Below are 20,736 nucleotides of genomic sequence, written 5' to 3' on the forward strand. Positions count from 1 at the left end.
AAACTATTATTTTGAAACCCTGAAGTTTTCTTTGCACTCATGCAGGAACGCACAAAGAGCTAAAATTACTTTCATGTCTGGTTTTGCATTAATATTTTTTAGTTTTGCAAACTTTCAAAATTATTTTTTTCAAAAATGTTGCTGTCTTATAGTGAAATAATATTCTGTTCTAAAATTTAAAAAATTTATTTATAATAAATTTTTGTTATATGTTAGGATAGATCACTGACTTTTAAAGGGAGATTTAAAGACTTGCTTTCTTAACCCATAGCTGTACTAGTGAGGTCTAAAGATGCTAAGAAGATGAAACTGACGTATCAGAGAGTTCTCTGACTCACAGAAGAGAGGAATGTACTGCAAAGAAATGGAGCAAAACTGTAAATAAGAAATGAAACTATGACAAAAACTATCTTTTTCTCAGCATTACTGATGTGTTTTATGCAACAGAACTTTTGGAATAATATTTGGTGCTAGTAAAGTTGTGGCATCATTTTAAATAGAATCAATCAGAGTTTAAAGGAAAAGGAATTGAATATTTCATATGTAGGTAAGATAAGCTCTTTAAAAGCCAAAAATTGCTCACTACTTTTCAGACCAGAAATGAAAAATCCACTAAAACACCTTACAGATTAAGTTATATTTTGTTTTGGATGGAGACACAATCATTGAAAGACTAACAAAGCTCTGTAGAGTTGACACTGCTGAAGATCTCTGGAAGAAAGTTGGTAAGAGAGGGCTGGGCGTGGTGGCTCACGCCTATAATTCCAACACTTTGGGAGGCCTAGGCAGGTGGATCACTTGAGGTCAGGAGTTCAAGACCAGCCTGACCAATATAGTGAAATCCCATCTCTACTAAAAATACAAAAATTATCCCAGCATAGTGGAAGTTGCCTGTAATCCCTGCTACTCGGGAGGCTGAGGCAGGAGAATTGCTTGAACCCAGGAGGCGGAGGTTGCAATGAGCCAAGATAGAGCTACTGCACTCCAGTCTGGGCAACAGAGGGAGAATCTGTCTCAAAAAAAAAAAGAAAAAAAAAAAAAAAGAAAGTCAGTGAAATAAATCGTGGTACTGTCACATTCCAACAGTACAGTAGTTTGTTGAAGACTTAGGTACAAAGATGAGGACTGAGTTTATTTCTCCTCTGAGAATTGTACTTTTGCCTTATGAGTGAACCAACTCTCAGATTTGTTGGGTTATTGTTTTGCTTGTAGGCATCTAATATCAGCACCAACTAATCATTGAAGAAAATGTATTGCATTTTAATTTATACCATTTGTGAAGTGGTACTGAAATGTTCAGAGTTGAATACATTTTTCTAACCTCATGGTTTATTCTAGAAAAAGCCATATCACTACTTACACTGTTGTGCAGAAGCAACGGAAGGAAGCACATTAGCATGAACAAATTGAGGCTGCTGCTCTGAACTATACTAGTAGTGACTGCATTCTCCCAGGCACTTCCAAGGAGAGTGGGGAGCCACAGTCACTTAAGAATTCCCTGGTGCGTGGTGGCAGGCGCCTGTAGTCCCAGCTACACGGGAAGCTGAGGCAGGAGAATGGCCTGAACTCGGGAGGCGGAGCTTGCAGTGAGCCGAGATCTCGCCAGTGCACTCCAGCCTGGGCGACAGAGCAAGACTCCGTCTTAAAAAGGAAAAAAAAAAAAAAAAAAGAATACCCTGGTGAAGAAGCAAAAAACATCACTCCCATTAAATATCAACCTTTAAGCTGTGTTTTTTTTTTTTTTAAGGAAAGTATGATTGTTGCCTTGAGGACAAGCATTTGTGCAATTTTTTGAGTTGTAAACTGATCTAGCTGATCTTTCTACAAAACTCAATTTTTACTTGAAAGAAAGATTTATGGTCACACTATGGTTATTTAGAATTGGTATGTGACAGATATTTTACAAGAATGCACTGAGTCCATCATTTCAAGAAAAATACTAATTGTTATAAATGCTAAAATTAGCAGTTTCAAGTGAATGTTGGAAAATGTATATCTACTACCATGAGCTTGACAACTTCCTAATTTGTAAAGACTTTTCATATGTGTGGTAGTAATATTAACAAACATGATATTTTGATGCTGTGTAATGAAATGTGTCAACATTTGGGAGATCTAAGTCACTCAGTAAGCTAGTCTTTTCCAAATGAATGCATGATATAAAATCACTCATAAGTAAAGGATCCATTCAAAATGCTAGACAGACCAATGAATTTCAATATAACAGAAGACGAAAAGTTCATTGCTATGCTTCCAGATTCCACGTTGCAGCTACCTTTCAAGAAACATTTGTCAAGTTTTGGTGTAATATCCAGAAAGAATACCTGAAAAGGCTATTAAAATACTCCACTCTTTTCAAGCTGTATATCTTTCAGAAACTGGATTTTCTTCACATGCTTCACCTAAAACAATATATTGAAATAAATTGAATGCAGAATCAGAGAGATTCTGCATTCATATGAGAATCCAGTCTATCTTTTGTCAATCTAGACCTTAATGACATTTGCAAAATATATAAAACAATGCTGCACTTGTCACTGCCAGTTTGGGAAAATACAGTTGTTTTTCATCTAAAAAGTATTTCTAATTTGTGATGTGCTTATGGTTATTTTAAAATGAATTAATAAATAACCTTTTAAATTTCCCAGTTTCAGTTTCTAATATGGTACCTATCAATAGATATAGCCACAAAAACGAAAAGGTTTTGGAGTCTCTCAATAATTTTAATAGTATGAAGGACTCCTGAGACCAAATCATTTAGAATCCAATGCACTAAACTTTTTATACAAGGGAATATCGTGTAAGAATAGGTTTGTGTGAGATAGAATGGGATTAAGGAATACTCATTAAGAGGCCCTTGCAGTATCCCATTAAGAGATGAAAGTATGAGAGTAGTAGACAGATTTGAAAACTATTAAGTGATAAGTCTAACACTTGGAGAAGGACTGGATATGGATTGATACCGGAACATGGTTGAGGAAGGCACCGTGTTGAGGAAATACTCTCAGGTTTGCGATCTTCATAAGAGAATGGACCATCTTTCAATCTATAAAACATAGGAAGCGAACAAGAGTAAGAAATTGGAGAGAGATTTTAATTTGTGGTATATTTCATTTGAATTTCCCCTGTTTAGCCAATTAAATTGTATACACTTCCCCCATAATTGATATCAAACTAAAATTTACTTGGAAATGGCCTTGAGTTAACAGATACAGCAATGCAACTTGCAATTCTGAAGATTCATTTATAAAAGACAAAAAGTTTTGAGCACCGAGGCCAGTAAGTGGCAAAAATTGCTGTTTGGACTTGTTAACCATAACATATTTTCTCATTAATTATGTGGCGCTTGCATTTTTTTCAATGAACTTTTCCCCACAACTGCTAAGAGTGTGTTCTTTTCACATTTTGACCATGAGATACAATGTGGGTGGGATAATCATCGTGTTATCTTCAGTAATGCATTCTGTTATCCTGACAAATTAAATGAATTGCTGACAAATTCACACTGCTGGTAACTTTACTTAGATGTTTTGCAAATTATATAAAATATTTCAAAATACAATTATGATACAATATTGATAGATTATTACGGTCAGCAGCATCACTTAGCACCAGACAAATAGCAAAGGATTGTCACAAAACATTGACGAGATTTGAAATTGTAGTTTTTCTTAAACAAGTTCAAAATTAATATCAAATAATCCGTTGTCTATCCTGAAGACAACCCCACAGCTTCGTATTTATCTTATGTGGCTGCATTAGCTTACTGACTCTCTGAAAACTGTAAGCTAAACATTAGAGCATCCAACCTTAGTGAGAGACAAAAAGGGAAACTATGCAGGAACTAACAAATAACCTGCTTAGTGCATTCCAGACATTCATGGTGGGCATTTATACGTGAGAAGAATGAAAAAATAAATGGCAAATGCATTCCCCCTTAATTTCCAGGGACTCTATCCCTGTCGAAACCGCCTGTGTGAATGTGTTTGTACACACACATGAGTTATATGCAGGAACCTTTTTCATTAAGGGTGCGGTGTTTTTCATGCTAGTGCAGCACCTATCTATCTTCTTTCTGGCAGGGCTGTCTGCTTTTCAGTCAGCATCTGACTAAAGATCAATGAGAGAAAGCTTTTTGAAGGTGCTTTCAGGTCCTGCGGCAAGGGAGATGATCAGAAAGCTGCCATAAGCTTCAGACCCACTTGACAAATTAGGAACTATTTTGGTGCTCTATAAACTGCTGTCACATCAGTTACAAACACTAATTAGAGATACAATACTTTGATAGTTAAAGTGTCCAGTGCATTAAATACCACTTTTGCTTACTGCAATTAGCTTTTACATTGACTTACACTTCGGACTGTAAGACAGTCAGATTAAAATGCATCGACCATTATTAAAAAATTTATAAGGTAAATATGAGCTAACCGTCAAATAGCTTTTTCCTGTTGCCCTTTGACCCTTCCAGATCTTATTTTTCAATGCTTTTGCACACAATTTTTTTTCAACCAGCTTTCATTTGTCTGGGCTAAATGTCATACCTTATGATGGCCAATCATCCAACATCAATTAATCAAATTCTGCATCCTGAGAATGAGGTGTGGAAAGAATACTGCCTCTGGTTTTTATAAAGCAATTAGCCATTGAGCCATTATGGGATACAGCAGTCCCAAACACAGAGAATTTTATGCTTTTTCAGTGCTGTCCCAGTGATAGGGCATTATTGATGAATAGGCATTTAAAAATCCATCCTGTTGATTTTTAAAGTTTTTGTAATGACATTTCCATCTTGGTAGCAGGATACGCCTGCATTTGAAAAAAAAAAATCTAGCAATAACTGACAGAAGTGGTGTGTTTTTAACACAAGAAAACAGTGGGAAAAAGTGTCAGGATTTTGGTGCTGATTATCTCTAGAGCTCCAAGAATATTTCTTTTTTTTCTTTTAAATTTTGTGTGTGTGTGAGTGCATGTGTGTGTGTATTTATGTTGGGAGGATATATCTGAAAACTTTTCAAAGATGAAAAAGTGTGTGAAATATAAAAAACAACTTATTTATTATGCATCTTTGAGAGGGCATATGAAGCATTATTTAATGTATACTCTGGCTTCCAAAACAAATAAACTAAACACTTTTTCCTCCCCCTACCTACCCAGTGCAGCTTCCAATGCAGTATTTTTCAAGGAATTGCTCCAATAATGTTTGTTCAAGAATAGAAGGCTATGCAATAATAATTTATGCATGAGTATGAAGTAGAGGTAACAGAAATTCACTCAAAAATATAAAAAAGTGAGTCAAATTAAAAGGTGTTTTTAAAAAGCAAATCTTACAATAATAGATTAGATGGATAGAGCTCAAACTATTTTCTATCTTGTGTGTGTACCCGCACCTCACAAACAGGAAACTAAGTCATCCATTTTAAGTGCCTAAAAATCAAACATTACTTAATTTCATGGAAACAAGCTCTGGGATCCAAATCCCTCTGTTCTCTTCCCACTTCAATTTATAGCAGGGAGGCAGCATATGGTGGAGGACAGCCGAAGGCCTGCAAATCACCTCTGCAGAGGTGGTTTCAATGGCAACCCATTGAAACTCAGTCTAGAAAATGGATGCAATAATACTCATCACTTCTCTACTTCAAAGAGGGCTGGGAGGATTAAAGAGCTAGCGCTCCAAATTCAAATTCACATTTTCCTCTAAACCTCAGCAGAATTCTTTGTCATCCCAACAGAGATGATCTGAGCGAGAAGTGCCATTAAGGAAATAGTAGCACACTCAGAAGAGCTCCAGGGGGATTCAGAAGAGCTCTGGCAGAAGTTCCGGGCTAGATGTAAACTCAGCCCAGTGCTCATAAAGCACGTTGAAATCCTCAAGTGATAGGCACTACATGAGAACAAATCATTCTTAATTTAAGAGATAAATATGCCATATCCAGAACTAATAATGAGGGGGCAGGAATAAATACAAGACTATAATGATTATGATCGTTTATCCCTAAATCTCATGTAGTCTCTCAGTGACAGCTGTAAATATTAAGACAATTGTTGTCTGCCCTGCATTATATACAATGCTGGCAATGTTTGAGGTTTCTGGTGTTGCTCTCACTGTTCCTAAACAATAGCAGACTAAGCAAGATTGATCAGCCTCCAATGGCCCAACCTTCTTTCAGCACCTACAGAAACATGCCATTCACAGCCTTAGCAATTAGGAAAAGATCCTGTGATTTCCAACCTGTGTACCTGCTCCACATATAATTCCTTAGCTATATATTCAAAAGGCAAATTGTGTACACAGGATCAGGCCACCGGAGTTTAATATCAGAGATCACACTATCTGCACCTCTGAGAATAATGAAATCTGCAATGAAGGAAGAATTCTAGTCTACTTTTTGACAATTTTGCCATGTAATATTTTTTGGCAAAATGTTATTTTCTCCTAATATCAGTTTCTGTTTCAAAAGACACTTGCTGTAAAAGATTATTTATTCAACATACTAAGGTTGAAATTATAAAATATTTTAAAGAACAGAAAAATCTCTACCTATAAGTTGGATTTGTATTATGAATCTTGTAATCTTATGAATGCATTATGAACTTTGCATTACGAATCTTGTAATCTTATAAGATTCGTAATGCAAATCCAACTTACAGGTCTAAGATTAGTACTCTACTAATTGGAATAATGTGGAAGTATATATGGGATGTGACCACAAAGCAATGTTAGTGGTTCAGATTTGTATCAATCCACTAGTCAACAGTATGGATATAGTCCACCTACCACTTTTGAACCCATCAATTGTATACTGCTATTTCATTGTTATCCTTCATTCTTTCTCACATGCTTTGACACTATGTCTATAGAATTTTTCTATCTACAAATTTAGTCAGCCTAACCAACAGCAGTTTGTTGAGTCTCATATGCATTGTTTTCAGTGCTTTAGTTAAACCATACTGCTTCTCAGTTAACGGCTCGCTGAAAATTTGTTTGTTTGCTTGTTTATTCTGGAATCTGCTAGCCATTGATAAAATGGGCTTAGGTCTCACAGTGTGAATGGGCTTCATCTCTTTTATGCAATATTTCACCATTAACATAATACATTCCCATACGTTGTAAATGAAATTCATTGAATTTGAGTCATATAATTTGTACACACAGGAGATTATTAATTGTGATGTAATCTGAGTATGCTATGTTTCTAAGGTGGAAACAGGGTTTAGATGGCTTCAGTGTCTACCTTTTAATGGTTATCACACACTCTTACCATGAATGAGTGGGAAGAGAATAGCTTCAAAGTCGCAGTTCAGTTGAACTTGCCTCTTACTACCTGAATGACTTTAAGCTATTACTTAAATAGTATGAGCATTCCTTTCTTACTTTTGTTCAAATACAAATATAGTGTGTATCTTGAAGGACTTGAGATTTCGATATCTATATCTATATATCAATGTTTTATATATATATATCTTATGAAGTCTTTCGAGATGCACACTACATATCTATTTGAACAAAATACACACACACACACAAACACATACCTCTTATATATCAAAAATATAACAAACGGCAGTTTACTTCTACTTCATTCTTTCCAAAGTTTCTTTCAGTCCAGTTTCAATAAATAGTTCCTCATTGTTTACAAGGATTAAGCTCTTGGTTGGTTGGTTGTTCTGAGACAGGGTCTCGTTCTGTCACCCCGGCTGGATCACAGTGGCACCCTCACACCTCACTGCATCTTCAACCTCCAGGCTCAAGCAATTCTTCCACCTCAGCTCCCAAGTAGCTGGAACCATAGGTGTGCACCACCACACCCTGATAATTTTCTTTTGTGGAAATAGGGTCTCACTACGTTGCCTAGTGTAGTCTTGAACTCCTGGACTCAAGAAATCCTCCTGCCTTGGCCTCCCAACATGCTGGGATTACAGGCATGAACCACTGCACCTGGCCTAGGATTCAGTTTTGACTTGGATTTCCATCTATCATTCACATATTCTCACTTATAAATGGGAGCTAAGTTCTGGGTATACAAAAGCATACAGAGTGGTGTAATGGACACTGAAGACTCAGAAGTGAGTAGAATGGTGGGGAGTAAGGGATGCAAAACTACCTGTTGGGTACAGTGTGCAGTACTGCAGTGATGGGTGCACTAAAATGTCAGACTTCTCCACTCTACAATTCATCCATGTAACCAAAAACCACTTGTACCCCTAAAGCTACTGAAAATAAAAAAAATTAAAGATATGCATAAAATTGACAAGGTTCATCAAGTGTTTATTAAATTGTTTTAATTTAAAAAAAATTATCTCAGAGTCAACAGACTTCTATCAAACTTGACTCATTACTTTTCTATTGTTTTCTAAAAAGCAAAGTTTCAGGGTTTGGATGAGTTTCACTCATGAGTAACATAAATCTCCAGATAACAATGACCTTAAGAAGAGATTATTGTATTTCTTTTTGATCAAAAGTTAGAGTTTATGTCAAGCTATTCTATAGCTCTGAGATTCATACCTCTTTCAACTTCCTATTTTGTGGCCCAAGGATTCATGGCTCAGAATGGACTCCCATGCCACATCCATGTTCACTAGCTGGAGGGCCAAGAAGAGGCAAGTGTGTATGCAAGTACTTGCTTTCATTTCATCAAATACTTATTGTGTACCTACTATGTGTCAAACCTTATTTTAACTTCTGATGATACAACAGTAAAGACGCCGATAAAAATATCTGCCCTCCTGAAGCTTCTGTTATAGATTTACCCTACAAGGAAAATTCCCGGAAGTTTCCACCTGATATTTCTCCAGCTAAGATTCTATAGAAAATAAAGAGAGATAAAATGTAGAGGAAAATCTTACAAAACTCTTCATGAAATATAGAAATGAATATTTTCACCTGTGAAGGTATTTTTTTAATTGTGCTTAAAAAATGAGTATTGCTAGAATTCATAATGGAACCATCCACCCAAAATTAATACTCAAGATTAATTTACACAAATAAATCCTGGTAGGTTTCTTTTAAAATTCAGAGTATTTAATAATGCATATATACTTTTCAGAACAAATAAAATTAATCAAAAAGAAAAAGAAAACAGAACAGAAAAAAATCACTCCAACTCAACTGGAAATTTAAAGTGGCAAAGTATTTATTTAATATGTAATGATTATTATAAATTTTTTCAGTCTAAAATTATGTCTTTTGCTCATGACCACAGCAATCACAAGGCAATGTCATACATATGAAAACCACTCCCACCAAAACACCAAATACGCCTGGCCTGCACAGATGGAAAATCTGAATGGATATCACAAGCCCTCAAGTCTTCATTTGTTATTACTTTTTCTTAGTATTCTTTTTTTCTTTTTTTTTTTTTTTTTTTTTTTTTTTTGAGACGGAGTCTTGCTCTGTGGCCCAGGCTGGAGTGCAGTGGCCAGATCTCAGCTCACTGCAAGCTCCGTCTCCCGGGTTCACGCCATTCTCCTGCCTCAGCCTCCCGAGTAGCTGGGACTACAGGCGCCGGCCACCTCGCCCGGCTAGTTTTTTGTATTTTATAGTAGAGACGGGGTTTCACCGGCCGGGCGCGGTGGCTCAAGCCTGTAGTATTCTTTTTTTCGTTGACAAATAAAAACTGTATGAATTTGTGTGTACAATATGATGTTTTGAAATGTATATACATTGTGCAATAGTGAAATCAATCTAATTAACTTATGCATTACCTCACGTATTTATTTGTAGTGTAAACACTTAAAATCCATTCTCAGCGATTTTCAAGTGCACAATACATTGATATGAAGCATAGTCACCATGCTGTACAATAGATCTCTTGAATTTATTCCTTCCGTCTAACTGAAATTTTGTATCCTTTGACTAACATCCTATTTGTACCCTTTGAGCTGTATCTCTGTTTAGTTGAACATTAAGAGAATAAAGATAGATGGTAGCCTGCTAACAAAAGAGACCACATTAAATTACAAATAAAAATATAAAATAATTCAAAACATATTAAAATATGGTTTTAAAGTAAATAGAGTTAAACAGTAAATATAGCTTCTGTATGCATTAGATAACTTTCTAAGAGTGATTTCTAAAGTGATGTATTGTATCTAATATCCAGTTCTTAAAAATGCTTCCAATGCCAGATTTGTTTATTCTTCTTTTATCCCTTCCTTTCTTCCTCTCTTCCTCCATTCCTTTTTCTCTTCTCTCTCCTCTCTCTCATTCTTTCTCTCTCTCCAAACTTTCAATATAAATTCAAAGCATCTATCAGATATAGAGCTTTCAGCAGATTCAAGTCTGAGATAGATTCTCACTTCACAAATTCTGTTTAGCCTAGAGATTCTTTGGTAATTTACCTAACCACCCTTGGTATAGCTTTCACCAGAATGTAATATTTACGTAAGGAGACTCCAAAAACCAGTAAATAAACTTTGTTCATTCTTTTTTGAATCATAATTCAAATTTTAAAAACTAACAGCCTGCCTCTACTGTTTACTGGTATGGTGCGGCTGAGAAAGTACTGGACAAGCAGTCAGAAGGTTATTTCCACTGTAGAGAACCTTCTATGTAGTTACATCATCCTAGGGATATTGCTTAACCTCCTTGAACCTCAGTTTCTGCATCTTCAAAATGAAAAAATTGACTTACTCTACAATTCTATTATTATAATTCAATATCCTACTTGGGAATATATTCTTTAATAAGAAACAATTTATATGTGTATGTATGTGAGAGAGAAGGTATCCTAGTCACGGTGCTGGATGCTGTTACCTAGAGAGTGACCAGACTCTCCAGACTGTCTATCACAGTTCAGTCTCTGTGGGACTATTTTAGCAATGAATCAACCAATCAAACAAAGTCAAGTATGCCTTATTATACCGAAAATCAGCAATGATACATTAATAAACTAAGAAACTGCCAATAGCAGGAGGTAGATAATTCTCTGTATAAAATTTTCATGTATTCTTTCTGTTTTAAAAATATTAGACATTTAATGCTATCTTTGGAATAATCATCTCTGCTGGTTTTCTATGCATAAGGAATAAGACCTTTATAATCAAAGTGTAGTCTGTAAAAGAAACACTTTTTTAAGAAAAGCTAAATGATTTTTCAGTCCAGGAAATTCCATTTTATAGATCTGTTGGAATTTTTTTCTTCTATTCTTTTTTAAACAAAGTAAGCCTAAGAAAATTCATTATTGTTTCACAATTTAATGTTTATGTCTGTGTTCCTCATAGTGCATAGTATAGTGTACAATATATTATTAAGATTAATAAAAAGTTTCTAAAATAATGATTTTCCCAAACCATCAATATTTTCCTTAAATATATGATGGAATTTTTTTGTCCCCGACAATCAAAGAAGTTAGTGAGCATGGTCATCAACAAGTCAAGTATTTTTCCTCAAACTGATGCACTTACACTGTTTTAACATTGAGAAAACTCACCTGTAATAAAATCTAGTTTCTTCAAGAAAAGAGAAAAGAAAATAGTCATATTTTAGGTTGAAGTGTGGGAGGTGAGCAAAGTACGTTGATTGCCATATCTTAAAAATCAAAATCAGAAAATCTGAATTAATATCAGAAAATCTAACTTATTCATGCTGGATCAAAATTTTTCAATAAACTATGAATTTACCATTAATTTCTCAGAAAAGTAATAATATATATTTGTGGCCAATAGCTGACATCACATATTTAAGTTAGTAATACAAGAAGGATGCCCACTATTACTACAAAGACATACTATTATTCTAAAATTTCCCAACAAGTGATAAATAAAAATATGAAAGGACTTCAAAAAGTTCATGGAAAAACTAAAAGATAGAAATAAAAATATAAATTTTATTTCTCAACGTAAGTTCCAAGTTCAAGACACTTCTGTTAATGATGATACCAGACAGCCATTTAATCCATCCATAAAGAACTGAGGGTCCTGGGGATTCAACCATGTCAAGGCAGAGTTTTTTCAGGGGGGGATTGTTTTTACATTATTAACTGAAGAAAAATGGGTGTCCTTTACAGATTTTTTAAGATTGATAAAAAAAAAAAAAAAAAGAAAAAGAAAAGTCAGAAGGAGTCAAATCAGGACTGTAAGGTAGATGCCTAATGATTTCCCATCAAAACTCTCACAAAATTGTCCTTTTGAATAAGCAGGAGCACTGTCATGGTGGAGGACTGTCTGGTGAAGCTTTCCTGGGTGTTTTCTGTTAAAACTTTGACTAACTTTCTCAAAACAGTCTCATATTAAACAGATGCTATTGTTCTTTGACTCTCCAGAAAGTCAACAATGCAAAATGCGTTTAGCACCCCAAAAACCTGTTGCCATGACTCTTGATCTGAATGGTCTCCTTTTGCTTTGACTGGATCACCTGCACCTCTTGGTAGCTATTGCTTTGATTATGCCTTGTCTTCAGGATCATAGTGGTAAAACCATGTTTCACCTCCTTTTATAATTCTTCAAAGAAATGCTTCAGGATCGTGACCCCACTTGTTTAAAATTTCCATGGAAAGCTCTGCTCTTGTCTGCAGCTGATCTGAGCACAACCATTTTGATATCTACTGACTGGAAAGTTTGCTCAACTTTAATTTTTAAGTCAGAATAGTGTAAACTGAACCAGTTAAGGTGTCTACGGTGTTGGCTATTATTTTTGCTGTTAATCGTCAGTCCTCTTCAATTAGGACTTTTCATCATGAAGACTTTTCATCATCTTTTTCATCATGAAAAAGATGAATTTTTTCTTGCAAATTAATGTGGATGGTCTATTGTTGTGGGTTTCATCTTCAATGTCATCAGTCCTTTCTTAAAACAAATTATCCATTTATAAACTACTGATTTCTTTGGGGAATTTTCCTCATAATCTTTCTGTAAAGCATCAATATTTCACCATTCTTTTACCAAAACTTCACCATAAATTTGATGTTTTTTCTTGCTTCAATTTTAGCAGAATTCATGTTGCTCTGATAGGGGTTCTTTCCAAACTGATATCTTGTCCTTCTTAGGGCCTCAAACTAGTTTGAAATCTACGCATAGTTTTTCATAATATGCATTTTCCATGAACTTTTTGAAGACCCCTGGTATAGCTGAAGTGAAGCAATAGAAAATAATTTGCTTTTCTGTGATGATTAGTGATGATGAGCATGTTTTCATGTGTTGGCTGCTTGTATGTCTTCTTTTGAGAAGTGTCTGTTCATGTACTTTGCTTGCTTTTAAATGGGATTGTTTACTGTTTGTTAATTTGTTTAAGTACCTTGGAGATTCTGGACTTAGACCTTTGTCATATGCATAGTTTGTGAATATTTTCTCTCATTCTGGAGGTTGTCTGTTTACTCTGTTGATAATTTCTTTTGCTATGCAGAAGCTCTTTAGTGCCATCTCACACCAGTCAGGATAGCTATTATTAAAAAGTCAAAAAAACCAACAACAGTAAATGTGAGCAAAGTTATGGCAAAAAGAGAATGCTTATACACTGTTGGGGAAATGTAAATAAGTTCAGCCACTCTAGAAAGCAGTTTGGAGATTTCTCAAAGAACTAAAAATAGAACTACCATTCAACCCAGCAATCCCATTACTGGGGATAGTCCCCAAGGAAAATAAATTGTTCTACCAAAAAGACACATGCACCTATATATTCATTAGTGCACTATTCAAAATAACAAAGACAGGGAGGAAATCAACTCAGGAGCCCATCAATGGTGGACTAGATAAAGAAAATAAACATATATACATTGGAGTAATACCCAGCCATGAATATGAAATCATGTCCTTTGTAGCAATATGGATGCAGCTGGGGGCCATTATCCTAAGCAAACTAAAACAGGAACAGAAAACCAAATGTCACATGTTCTCACTTGTAAGTGAGAGCTAAACTTTGGGTACACATTGACATAAAGATGAGAACAATGGATCCCGGAGTCTGTAAGACAGGCGAGGATGAGAAGGAGGAAAGAGCTGAAAATCTATCTATTTTGCACCATGCTCACTACCTGGGTGACAGGTCCAATCATACCCCAAACTTTAGCATCATGCAATACACTTTTATAACAAACCTGCACACATATCCCTTGAATCTAAAATACAAACTAAAAAGAAAAAACAATAATGCAAAATAATATAATGAAACCACTCTATAGGTATTTTCAGAAGATATTAAAGCCAAGCTAGAATACCCAAGCATGTGAGGATGTTATGCAATGTCCAGATACAGAGTAAATACGCAAAACAATAGCTTTCTTTTATGCTACAAATAATCATAAAAATATAACTAAATAGTAACAGAAAAACAAAAAAAAAATAGTTAACAAAAATTTTAAGATATAGGAAATTTAGAAATTTTTTAGAGCTAATGAGAAAAATATTATGAGTCTCAAAAGTAAAACTTAAATAAATGCTGAAATGTAATATGTTACTAAATGGAAAATCTAGTTACTGTGGAAAAATGCCAGTTCTTTCTCAAATTAACTTACAGAGTCAGTGCAATTCCACTCACAATTTTAATGTTTTATTTGGAACCTAACAAAAATGATTTTAGAGTTCATCAGTAAGAAAAATGTTTGAGACTAGCCAAGACAAAAAATATTAAACATATGCATAGTTGGGAGCTGAAGGAGAGGACAGAAAGAAAGCTATTACCAGATATTGAGACATAGAATATGAAATCTTAAAAATAAAGCCTAGCATATGAGATAATATAAAATTAGTGTATGAGAAAAGTTCATTTCTAGTCAGTGAGAATGAAAGGATCATTTATAATACGATTCAGAGATATTGAATAATTATTGAAATGTAATATAAAACAGAAATTTAGAGATACCTAGCACATAAGTTAGAGTAAAGTTAATTCTAGATAATGTACTAAATTGAAGGTAAAAAAAAAGAACTAGAATAAAATAAACTGCAATGCTTATTGATTCCTGGAAATGAAAAGAATTTCATAAATATAACAGTAAGGGTAGAACTAATAAAAATGTAAATGACAGATTTAACTTAATGAAAAAATTAAAACTTCTTAATGTTTAAAAGCACCGAAAACAAAATTATGCAAGTTGAGAAAAGTATTTATAACATGTTTGACACATAATAATTTAATGTAGAGTGCTTACAAATAAATATTTTAAGTCAATTGCTATAAATTTTTATGTATTTCATATTTTTTCAATTTACAGGAAAATATAGATAATGTATTTACTGTGTTTAGAGGAAATACAGACCCATGTACTTATCACTCATTTTTTAAAATATTACCATTTTTCTCATATTTGTTTTAGATTTCTGTATTGTTAACAGTATAGGGGGCTGGGGGAAGAGTTAGAGCTTCAAGTAAAACTCCAGTTCACACAACACTTACCACTTCTTCTTCTTCAGAGGCAGTCATTACCCTGGTTAGTATGCATGCCATCATTCCACTAAATGTTTTCATATTTGTCTCAGTTTGTATACGTGTCCAAAACTATTTCAATAATGTAAATGGTAAGACAATGTATACAATAATTGTAACTTTCTTCTTTCAATAATGCTTATGTTTTTTAATTATTCATATTGACACATGCAGATATAATTTATTCATTTGAAATTTTTTGTTTAAATTTCATTTTATTTTAAGTTCCAGAAACATGTGTAGGACGTGCAGGTTTGTTACATAGGTAAATGTGTGCCCAAAACATGGCTCTTAAAATTTGTTTAGAAATTGGAATTTGCCTTACTCTTTAGGTCTCAAAGGAGTAAGGTCTGTGATGTTCAGAGGATTACATCTCTCAGAATGTGCTCTTCCAATTTAGTAAGTCTCTGATGTTCAAAGGAATATGTCTCTCAGGCTGTGCTCTGAAGTCAATGCCAACTAAATCCCTTTAGAATTATTTCAGATATCTGAACCATTCTCTACCGGTGACATAAATATTGGCATCAACCTCTTTGTAAAACTATTCTCCCAAATGATCAAGAAGATAGAGCTTAATTGTGGGATCTACTTTAGAAACTGTTATCAGGCAAACAACTGGCCCCTCTAAAACTCTTACCAGGGAAAATTCTGGTGAGAAAGAATTTAAAACTCGTTTTTGCTAGAAATATTTTATTTTTTATTATTATACTTTAAGTTCTAGGGTACATGTGCACAACGTGCAGGTTTCTTAAATATGTATACTTGTGCCATGTTGGTGTGCTGCACCCATCAACTCATTGGCACCCATCAACTCGTCATTTACATCAGGTATAACTCTCAATGCAATTCCTCCCCCCTACCCCCTCCCCATAATAGGCCCCAGTGTGTGATGTTCCCCTTCCTATGTTCAAGTGGTCTCATTGTTCAGTTCCCACCTATGAGTGAGAACATGCAGTGTTTGGTTTCCTGTTCTTACAATAGTTTGCTCAGAATGATGGTTTCCAGCTGCATCCATGTCCCTACAAAGGACACAAACTCATCCTTTTTTATGGCTGTATAGTATTCCATGGTGTATATGTGCCACATTTTCTTAATCCAGTCTGTCACTAATGGACATTTGGGTTGATTCCAAGTCTTTGCTATTGTGAATAGTGCCACAATGAACATATGTGTGCATGTGTCTTTATAGCAGCATGATTTATAATCCTTTGGGTATATACCCAGTGATGGGATGGCTGGGTCATATGGTACTTCTAGTTCTAGATCCTTGAGGAATTGCCATACTGTCTTCCATAATGGTTGAACTAGTTTACAATCCCACCAACAGTGGAAAAGTGTTCCTATTTCTCCACATCCTCTCCAGCACCTGTTGTTTCCTGACTTTTTAATGATTGCCATTCTAACTGGCATAAGATAGTATCTCATTGTGGTTTTGATTTGCATTTCTCTGATGGCCAGTGATGATGAGCATTTTTTCATGTGTCTGTTGGCTGTATGCATGTCTTCTTTTGAGAAATGTCTGTTCATATTCTTTGCCCACTTTTTGATGGGGTTGTTTGGTTTTTTTCTTGTAAATTTGTTTGAGATCTTTGTAGGTTCTAGATATTAGCCCTTTGTCAGATGACTAGATTGCAAAAATTTTCAGAATAGGCAACCTATTCTGTAGGTTGCCTGTTCACTCTGATGGTAGTTTCTTTTGCTGTGCATAAGCTCTTTAGTTTAATTAGATCTTATTTGTCAATTTTGGCTTTTGTTGCCATTGCTTTTGGGATTTTAGACATGAAGTCCTTGCCCATGCCTATGTCTTGAATGGTATTGCCTAGGTTTTCTTCTAGGGTTTTTATGGTATTAGGTCTAACATTTAAGTCTCTAATCCATCTTGAATTAATTTTCGTATAAGGTATAAGGAAAGGATCCAGTTTCAGCTTTCTATTTATGGCTAGCCAATTTTCCCAACACCATTTATTAAATAGGGAATCCTTTCCCCATTTTTTGTTTTTCTCAGGTTTGTCAAAGATCGGATGGTTGTAGATGTGTGGTATTATTTCTGAAGACTCTGTTCTGTTCCATTGGTCTATATCTCTGTTTTAGTACCAGTACCATGCTGTTTCAGTTACTGTAGCCTTGTAATATAGTTTGAAGTCAGGTAGCGTGATGCCTCCAGCTTTGTTCTTTTGACTTAGGATTTTCTTGGCAATGTGGGCTCTTTTTTGGTTCCATATGAACTTTAAAGCAGTTTTTTCCAATTCTGTGAAGAAACTCATTGGTAGCTTGATGGGGATGGCATTGAATCTATAAATTACCTTGGGTAGTATGGCCACTTTCATGATATTGATTCTTCCTATCCATGAGCATGATATGTTCTTCCATTTGTTTGTGTCCTATTTTATTTCACTGAGCAGTGGTTTGTAGTTCTCCTTGAAGAGGTCCTTTACATCCCTTGTAAGTTGGATTCCTAGGTATTTTATTCTCTTTGAAGCAATTGTGAATGGAAGTTCATTCATGATTTGGCTCTGTTTGTCTGTTACTGGTGTATAAGAATGCTTGTGATTTTTGAACATTAATTTTGTATCCTGAGACTTTGCTGAAGTTGCTAACAGCTTAAGGAGATTTTGGGCTGAGATGATGGGGTGTTCTAAATATACAATCATGTCATCTACAAACAGGGACAATTTGACTTCTTCTTTTCCTAAATGAATACCCTTGATTTCTTTCTCTTGCCTGATTGCCCTAGCCAGAACTTCCAACACTATGTTGAATAGGAGTGGTGAGAGAGGGCATACCTGCCTTGTGCCACTTTTCAAAGGGAATGCTTCCAGTTTTTGCTCATTCAGTATGATATTGGTTGTGGGTTTGTCATAAATAGCTCTTATTATTTTGAGATATGTTCCATCAATACCGAATGTATTGAGAGTTTTTAGCATGAAGGGCTGTTGAATTTTGTCAAAGACCTTTTCTGCATCTATTGAGATAATCATGTGGTTTTTGTCTTTGGTTCTCTTTATATGCTGGATTATGTTTATTGATTTGCATATGTTGAACCAGTCTTGCATCCCAGGGATGAAGCCCACTTGATCATGGTGGATAAGCTTTTTGATGTGCTGCTGGATTCGGTTTGCCAGTATTTTATTGAGGATTTTTGCATCGATGTTCATCAGGGATATTGGTCTAAAATTCTCTTTTTTTGTTGTGTCTCTGCCAGGCTTTTGTATCAGGATGATGTTGGCCTCATAAAACGAGTCAGGGAGGATTCCCTCTTTTTCTATTGATTGGAGTAGTTTCAGAAGGAATGGTACCAGCTCCTCCTTGTACCTCTGGTAGAATTCAGCTGTGAATCCATCTGGTCCTGAACTTTTTTTTGGTTGGTAGGCTATTAATTATTGCCTCAATTTCAGAGCCTGCTATTGGTCTATTCAGGGATTCAACTTCTTCCTGGTTTAGTCTCGGGAGAGTGTAAGTGTCCAGGAAATTATCCATTTCTTCTAGATATTCCAGTTTCTTTGCGTAGAGGTGTTTATAGTATTCTCTGATGGTAGTTTGTATTTCTGTGGGGTCGGTGGTGATATCCCCTTTATCATTTTTTATTGCGTCTAATTGATTCTTCTCTCTTTTCTTCTTTATTAGTCTTGCTAGCGGTCTATCAATTTTGTTGATCTTTTCAAAAAACCAACTCCTGGATTCATTGATTTTTTGGAGGGTTTTTTGTGTCTCTATCTCCTTCAGTTCTGCTCTGATCTTAGTTATTTCTTGCCTTCTGCTAGCTTTTCATTGTGTTTGCTCTTCCTTCTCTAGTTCTTTTAATTGTGATGTTAGAGTGTCAATGTTAGATCTTTCCAGCTTTCTTCTGTTGGCATTTAGTGCTATAAATTTCCCTCTACACACTGCTTTAAATGTGTCCCAGAGATTCTGGTATGTTGTATCTTTGTTCTCATTGGTTTCAGAGAACATCTTTATTTCTGCCTTCATTTCATTATGTACCCATTAGTCATTCAGGAGCAGGTTGTTCAGTTTCCATGTAGTTGAGCGGTTTTGATTGAGTTTCTTAGTCCTGAGTTCTAGTTTGATTGCACTGTGGTCTGAGAGACAGTTTGTTATAATTTCTGTTCTTGTACATTTGCTGAGGAGTGCTTTACTTCCAATTATGTGGTCAGTTTTGGAATAAGTGCGATGTGTTGCTGACAAGAATGTATATTCTGTTGATTTGGAGTGGAGAGTTCTGTAGATGTCTATTAGGTCTGCTTGGTGCAGAGTTGAGTTCAATTCCTGGATATCCTTGATAACTTTCTGTCTCGTTAATCTCTCTAAAGTTGACAGTGGGGTGTTGAAGTCTCCCATTATTATTGTATGGAAGTCTAAGTCTCTTTGTAAGTCTCTAAGGACTTGCTTTATGAATCTGGGTGCTCCTGTATTGGGCGCATATATATTTAGGATAGTTAGCTCTTCCTGTTGAATTGATCCCTTTACCATTATGTAATGGCCTTCTTTGTCTCTTTTGATCTTTGATGGTTTAAAGTCTGTTTTATCAGAGACTAGGATTGCAACCCCTGCTTTTTTTTGTTCTCCATTTGCTTGGTAGATCTTCCTCCATCCCTTTATTTTGAGCCTATGTGTGTCTCTGCATGTGAGATGGGTCTCGTGAATACAACAGACTGATGGGTCTTGACTCTTTATCCAATTAGCCAGTCTGTGTCTTTTAATTGGACCATTTAGTCCATTTACATTTAAGGTTAAGAACTTTTGCCCAATAATCTATTGTACTAACAAAACAGGTTAGCCCATTTCCCTAGCAAGGAACAATTAAGTTATGTTCACTTTTTTTTTGCCATTACCTACAGAGCTGCCATGAATAATACTGGTCAATTCTCCCTCTGTGCAGAACTGAAATTAGTGGCACAGGTGGTATATAATGTCAGATTTACTAGGTACTACACCTGAAATCTGTCTTCTAAAAGAGTTATAAAAACTTTTACCCTCACCAGCAATGCACAAGTTCCTACTTCTGTGCATTTATGTCAATTCTTACAATTAATTTCAACTTTATTGCATTAGCATCTTAGAATACGAACTATATGATATCCTTTTCTCCTTTTCATTTACAAACACTTGCTTTGAGTCTATAAGGTGGTCAATTTTTCTGTCCTCATTCCCTGCAAACTTAAATAGACTAAACATTCTCTAATTGTTCCAAGGATGTTCATGTATGTCCATTTAGATTCGGTTTGTTATGCAAGTTTTGTTCAGACATTACTTTGTGTGTACTTCATTTATCAATATTTGAGAGAGGTGGGTTAAAATATATGACTGGGTATTTTCAATTCCTCCTTGTGATTATGTCAATTTTGATTTTCTATATTTAAGGCTGTATTGTGAGCTTTCTA

The sequence above is a fragment of the Chlorocebus sabaeus genome, chromosome 20 (genome assembly GCF_047675955.1).
Source record: "Chlorocebus sabaeus isolate Y175 chromosome 20, mChlSab1.0.hap1, whole genome shotgun sequence".
NCBI lineage: Eukaryota > Metazoa > Chordata > Mammalia > Primates > Cercopithecidae > Chlorocebus > Chlorocebus sabaeus.